This window comes from Penaeus vannamei, chromosome 15 (genome assembly GCF_042767895.1).
Source record: "Penaeus vannamei isolate JL-2024 chromosome 15, ASM4276789v1, whole genome shotgun sequence".
NCBI lineage: Eukaryota > Metazoa > Arthropoda > Malacostraca > Decapoda > Penaeidae > Penaeus > Penaeus vannamei.
In genome coordinates, this window is record NC_091563.1 from 19,094,403 (window position 1) to 19,101,902 (window position 7,500).

General features: G+C 43.0%; 1 protein-coding gene across 4 annotated transcripts in view; it reads right to left on the minus strand.

Moving 5' to 3' along the window:
* LOC138864200 (disks large 1 tumor suppressor protein-like) overlaps nt 1-7,500 on the minus strand; it is a 350,525-nt gene that overhangs the window by 123,979 nt on the left and 219,046 nt on the right. For 2 of the 4 annotated variants that reach the window (XM_070130522.1, XM_070130520.1), the window contains exon 1: nt 3,671-3,738. The exons of 1 other annotated variant lie outside the window; for it this stretch is intronic. The gene's annotated coding sequence lies outside the window, so the exon portion shown is untranslated. Of the gene's footprint in view, nt 1-3,670; nt 3,739-7,500 lie in introns of those variants that run through there. One more of the 4 variants, XM_070130521.1, reaches the window with a different exon arrangement.

The window sequence follows — 7,500 nt, forward strand, 5'->3', positions numbered from 1 at the left end:
GAACAGCTGGTATCACTGGTATGGTGTAATGGTTTGGTAGTTTGAAGTACATGTACGCAACTCGATATTCGTGCTAGCAATATTTAAAAATCTGTTTATGCAATTTATGTGATGCTTGGGAAGAGAAAGCCAATGGAAGACCAAAGTGAGGCCCCAAAGGAAGACTGAAAGTGGCCGAGAGTTTGCTGGGGATGGTCGGTGGCGTCCGTGGGCGGGAGAAGTGAGGCTCGGCCGGAGGTTCGAGAAAAAGTTAAGGCTAGAGCTGGATGTTCGTGGGCAGAATGAGCAAGAGGACGGAGGGGCCAGGGAAGAGGAGGGGAGGAGTGAGCCTGGGGTTGGAGGGACCGGGGGGAAGAAGAGGAGGAATGTGCAGCAGTAAGAGTGACGATATTTTTTCCCATAAAGCATTAAAAATCTGATTCAAATTTGGCCATAATACAGGAAGGTCATCAGCTTATCCTGGAGTGTTAAAAGGACTACAAATCCAACGAATCCCAGAGGCTCGCTTCAGATCCGGCAGTCAGGAAAAAGCACCGTGACCAACAACCAGCTAACGGGAGATAGTTTCGTTCTCCTAAAGAGAGAGAAAAATGCGTCGGCCACAACATACAGCTAAAGGAAACGGCAAATCTTCTCAGAGGAAGTAAACCCAGGCAAGCACACCGAAAGGAAGGATCAGCTGGAGTAAAACCTCTGGACCTTCCACGGAACTTCCTCCTTGCCCCCCCTCCTCTTATGCACCCCCCTCCCGAGCCCCGGTGGCCTATACACACTCCTCCCCTTTACAGAATCTGCTTCATCGATTGGTCGACCTGGTGTTAGTTTGGGACGGAGGCCCCTTGACTTCGAGGGCAAGGCTCGTCGCCGTCAACATTCCTCGCGATGAATCTGAGACGAGTTGTAGGCGAACAGGGGGAGCCGAGGTGGGCACGGAGACGGTGGGCGAAGATGCCGCATGGCGAAAATCCAAGCTGGCACATCGTGTCATGATGTAGAACTTATTCTGCTCACATGCAGTATACATGTCGCTCCCCTTGATAGAACTGTTTCCATTCAGAATCTATTATTTCTATAACATTTTCGCCATGCCTGAATCTTTAGGTTGAATATGTGAATCCGTCCGTTTAAGGGAAAGCGTGCATGCCCCAGCCACATGACATGTTTACTGAAGAAAATCCCAAACGTCCGTCCCAGGGCGCTGTTTGAGCACGTCACTGATATTTGCTTCAGAATGTCTCAGCAGGTGTGCTTGCCAGTGACTTACTGCGAGTGACGGCAGGCACACACGCAGCAACAAGCCTGTAAACACACACGGTGTCTTTGTGTGCAGGCTTTCCGCGTGAGCGACGGAATCCTTAACATTACCACGGAGCCTTAACGCATTCAGCAGACGGGAAAATGGAGGGAACTAAACGTCTTGTTGTTTATTTTTATTACATAGGATGATGACATAAAAATAGTATATGGGCACGTGAAAGGCTTGGCATTTTTTTTTTTTTTTTTGCAAAATATGAATCACTCATTACAGAAAAAATCATCAAGAAAGGTTTTCATACACATTTACTGAAAACAAAAACCTTTTCGAATAATTCGCAGTCTGAAGCAATGTCACTGGATACGGTCCCTTCGTCATAACTAATTTCGAATTCTGCTTCTGTCGAAATCTTGAGTCTGAGGCTTAGTTTACAATACTAGAACTCAGCTAATATGTCTGCATAATGTATGAGATTTGTAAAATAAAAACGTTTCCGTGCCATTGCACGTTATACGTAAGCAAACGAAACCAATAATACTTCTACATGTCTGCTGAAAAACGTGCATTGTTGTAATTTGTTTCTGAAAATATAACATTTATATAACTTCTATAAACTGTCAATAGAGCGTAAAATGATATTATGATTAAACCTCCATCCTCCCTCCCTCTCCCTCCCTCCCTCTCTCTCTCTCTCTCTCTCTCTCTCTCTCTCTCTCTCTCTCTCTCTCTCTCTCTCTCTCTCTCTCTCTCTCTCTCTCTCTCTCTCTCTCTCTCTCTCTCTCTCTCTCTCAAGCCAGGCAACGCGAGTTTCCCAGAGAAGAAGCTCTCCCTTCCCCCGCCTGACAGCCAAAGGTCTGGCCTCCGCGCACTTGTAACAATTCTGCCGCTCCACGTAAATGCTCGAGCGAGGCCGTCTTATAGACAAAACACGAATGACGCTAAACTTTACAATCAAAGGGATTACCAACTACGAAGAAAGTTATCGCCAATCTGCAAAAAACAGAAAAACACATTCTGAAAATGTATGCAGTAATTTACATATAGCGAAGGCATCCCTTAGGCAAGGCATCCCTTCTCATCAGGTGGATATAAGAAGCGAAGGGGAGGCACTCGCACCACCGGGCCTATTCCTTATCACGTCGCGAAGGCGCCCGGAATGGCAACGGCCGCTCATTAGCCTCAGACCCGACGACCGCACGCAAAAGGTCCCTGCGACTAATTATGTGATTACTCCTCGCGCGGGCAGGCCAGGAACAGCGCCAACGGGTCCGCGATTTCCTTCGCTATGAAGCCAATTTCTCTTCTAGCTGTTGTCTGTCACTAAGCTGCCCCTCCCCAACCCGTCCCTCGCTTACTCACTCACTTTCCCCTCCCCTCCTCCTCCTCCTCCTCCGCCCCCAACCTCTCGCTACGCTTCCCTTGCCGCCTCGACTTCCCTCTCTTTCTCTCTCAATCTTTTCTGCTTTATCTCGGATCCTTCTTAATCTCCCTCACTTCATCTCACTTTTTTATTATACACTATATAGCTTTTCAGCACTAAAGCGGCACATCTCCATTTGCATAAGACACTGTCGGCACGAATGCATGGACTCTGCTATCAATGTCACTGATAAAAAAACGTCGCTGATACTATCAGTTCGTGAGCATGATGTCAGTTAATCAAACACATTGATAAATAAACACTTATATACGTGTGCACACACACGCATATATATATATATATATATATATATATATATATATATATATATATATATATATATATATATATATATATATATGCGTATGAGTGAGTGTATGTGTGTGGGCGTGTGTGTGTGTATATGTGTGTATGTGTGTATGTGTGTGTGTGTGTGTGTGTGTGTGTGTGTGTGTGTGTGTGTGTGTGTGTGTGTGTGTGTGTGTGTGTGAGTGAGTGAGTGAGTGAGTGAGTGAGTGAGTGAGTGAGTGAGTGAGTGAGTGAGTGAGTGAGTGAGTGAGTGAGTGAGTGAGTGAGTGAGTGAGTGAGTGCGTGTGTTTGTATGTGTGTATGTGTTTTGTTTGTGTGTTTGTATGCATGTGTGTGTGTTTGTATGTGTATGTGCGTGTTTGTTTTGTTTGCATGTATGCATGTATGTATGTATGTATGTATGTATGTATGTATATGTATATGTATATGTATATGTGTATGTGTATGTATATGTGTATATGTATGTATATGTACATGTGTGTGTGTGCTCACACACACACACACGCACGTATAAATATATTAAAATGTCATAACAAATATTGAACAGATCACTGTAGATGCATTTAGCGAACGTTTCTAGGCTCATATTTGCCACAGGAGTACTCTGGGCGCCTGCTGGTGCGTTTTCCGAGCACACGAGCACACCGTCCGCGCTGAGCCTCGAGGCGAGCGGGCCGCGCACTGACCGAGGGGAAGCGAGAGCACGGGCGACGCCGAGCAGCCAGCACAGCCACCCGCCGCCGCTCACGGGCACACTTGGACTGAGTCAGGTGGCGGCGGGCGGCACGAGCATGGCGGGCCCGGACTTGGAGGAGGGGGAGGAGGGGAGGAGGAGGAAGAGGAGGTGGAGAAGGAGGAGCAGGCGGTGGACTAGAAGGAGGAGGAAGAGGAGGGCAACGACGACGAAAAGAAGGAAGAGGAGGGCAACGACGACGAAAAGAAGGAAGAGGAGGAGGAGGAGGGAGACGTTGGCAACGAAGACAGAAAGAAGGAAGAGAAGAAGGAGGACAACGAGGAGGAGGGGGGAGACAGCGAAGAAAAAGATAAAAGGAGGAGGAGGTCCATGAAGGGAGTAGTAATTATTGTTTTATAGTAGTAGCAATAACAGTAGTAGTAGTAATAATAATAACTGTAGTAGTAGCAGTAGTAGTAATAGTAGTAGTAGTAGCAGTAGTAGTGGTAGTAGTAGTAGTAGCAGTAGTAGTAATAGTAGTAGTAGCAGTAGTAATAATTACAGTAGCAGTAGTAGTAGTAGTAGTAGTAGTAATAACAGTAGTAAGAGCAGTAGTAGTAATAGTAGTAACAATAGTAGAAGAAGTAGTAATAACAGTAGTAGTTGTAACAGTAATAGCAGCAGTATTTGTAGTAGTAATAATAACAGCAGTAGTAACAGTAGTAGTAGTAGTAGGAGGAGGAGTTGGGCATATTCGGTAGTAGTAATAGTAGTACTAATAGCAGTAGTAACAGCAGTAATAGTAATAGTAGTACTAATAGTAGTAGTAGTAGCAATAGTAGTACTAATAGTAGTAGTAACAGTAGTAGTAATAGTAGTAGTAGTAGTAGTAGTAGTAGTAGTTGACGGAGCAGCAGTGGTTAGAGTAAGGAAAAACAATAGTAATCATAATGGCATTATCAATAACCACAATATCATGGTCGCAGGAGGAGGAGGGGAAGGCGGGGAGGAGGGATGGAGAAGACGGCCAGCAGAGGAGACGGCGAGGCCGAGGGAGGGAGGGAGGGAGCGAGGAAAGAAGGGAGGGAGGCAGACAGGAGAAGGAGGCCCGGGCGAGGGTGTGGTTGGTCGCAGGGGTGCGGTGAAGTGGAGACTCTAAAAGAAGTGGAGTAGCGGGAACAATGGTGGAGTAGATTAAGGTTGTGTTGCTTAAAGACGGCGGGGGTGGAGGAGGAGGAAGCATGAGCTGTCACTGGCTCGTCGAGACCTGTGTGGAACAAAAGCTGTCTTAAAAGTAACCGAAGAGCAAATACACTGCCAAAAAGGTGGCCGCGTCCGAGGTTAGTCGCCCGTGGAAGGAAAACCGCAAGGTCAGAAGTGGACGGCTTTGCAGGTTAATAAACAGGAGCGAAATCCATGCATCACGTTGCTGGAAAACTGATAAATGTACGAAACACATATTGGTATTTATAACTTGAATTATTTAGTATATAATACAACATGGCTTATGGTGTACGGTTTTTAACATGTTGAAATGTGAATATTTCATTTAAATCATGTTATTGCAATGGATATAAACCCCACAACGAAAAAAATAAATACGAAGAAACAATAGATTTACCATGATGATCGCTATTGTCTTCATGTCTCTACAGAAACTTCGAAGCTCACATTGTTGATGCGATTAAAGTTCTCTGCGGTGTGTAAATCAAAGTTGGGAGTTTGAACAGCATTCATACATATTCACTTTTTAAATAGTTTTATATTTCCTATGTATCATATCTTCAATTTTCTTTCTCAGACACCTATGGTTATGCTAAGACATGGTCACACGGACGCTTTTTTCAGTAGGGCGTTTATAATATGATCCGCCAGTCAATGTTACCCTGTGGGCGATTTCCCGACTTGCCTCCGCTCGATTTCTGCGGCAAACATGGCGTCTACGGTTGTCAGCTCGGCTCTCATCCCAGGTTATGTTATCTTCGGTAGAAACGGAGGCTCAATGTTTGCTAAAATGACATGCGGGTTCGTCCCTGGTTGCAGTGAAGAAATAGTAAAAGTGTATCACAATCTGCCGCAAAAACTTCGTTTGCAGGATGACTATAGGCAAGCTCCTTTGAAGAACTGATGTAAACAATGATGGCATCACGAATACTTTCAAATGGATTTCCGTGTAAAAATAAACCCTTGAAAATTATAAGAACATGAAGTGCAGTATCTATTAAAAATCTTCTTAATTGAAATATGTATGATTATTATCACTTGTATAGTTGAGTCTTCTTTTCTTAACCGACTTACATACAATTTCCATGTCAATTTCGAAACGATACATTTCGTCCGCTTCCACTTGCGACAAAGTAGATTCTTTGGAACTGGAAATGGAAAAGTTCAAGTTACCTCCTAATTATTGTTGACAAAATGCTCGAGTGACTGCCCCTTTAGTGTGCCAGCGCACAGGGATGATATATACTATTCACTCCAACATATAGCGAGGCATCTCACAAAAGCAACTCCATGCCCATCGCCTGAGGCAAAGAATGAGCGTAGAGATTAAGAAGCTCCATATTTTGTGCACTATATCTTCGAATTTTAAAAATTTGCAAGCATAAATGAATAAATGCTATGCGGTAGTTCTAGTGATCGACGTATGTGAGAAAAAATCTGGTCTATTTCAGGCTCTGCTCATTAATATGCATATCATATACAGTATTCGCCTTTTCAAGGCATCGCTTGGCTTAATGAGGAAAATGGGTGAGCCTAGTCCACACTCCATGTGGACTTACATTACTGAGGTTGAGGCATTCGGGTAAGGCCTATATATCAACAACTACAACTTTATTCCACATTCAGGAAATAGTATGCAAATATCTATACTATGAATTCACACGATAAATAATAAGTTATGGTTATAATGTGGACGTAAGTTTAAATTCTTTATCAACAGATCTACATTTATATGTGACCACAGTATGTAACAAACGGTTGTGAATATAATTTCTTCGCAATAACGTTTATTTATTTGCTGTATGGTTTTCATGCATAATACTTCCAACATCTACATACAACGTACACTTTTTCATATTGACTTTATTTGATTATGTCATATACGTGTGGAAAAAACCCTGAAAATCCGACTAGCGACTTTGGCCAACAGATTGTAAAATCGCGTACGTGGTATTCACTACGGTAGGATCAATATATCTAAAATTCAGTACCTCTACGATAGAACTTTACAGGCTCAAAAATATCAAACGAAGGGATGTGCGTATTGATATGTTGATATATTACTTGCACTTCAGGCAAGTAAATGCCCCTATGGGCATAATAATCCAATTGTCTATGTGATCTTAGAGCTCACTCGCGGTGGACACGATTGGATGCACAGCTTCAAGCAACAATACTTCCTCTTTCCATATGAAGAACAGTGGATGTAATTAGAAAAAGATAAAAAGTGTTTTGTCTGACCCTGAAAATACTTTTGAAAGTTTCCACAACGTTACGAAGCGAAAAAGTGGTGTGTATAAACAATGTAAATCGCATAGTGTTTTGCTTCTAGTTAAAATTCATAACAGCATATCAAGTGCCTTAGTTTTTCAATTGTCTTTTTATATGAAATAAAGGAAATATATATTTCTTTAAAGCTTTTAAATCAGAGCAAACTTCGATGATCCAGTGTTTTGTAACGACCAAGATACGAAATCAAAAAATGTACCAGAATGTTTAGGGTTTCGGGAGGCTACAGAAAGGGCTATATTTTCCTTTTGGGTGAAATTTCTCTCACTTTCGCTTACTGAAAGAAGGTGAACATATTCTTAAACAGCTTCCGAATATACTAACAAATAT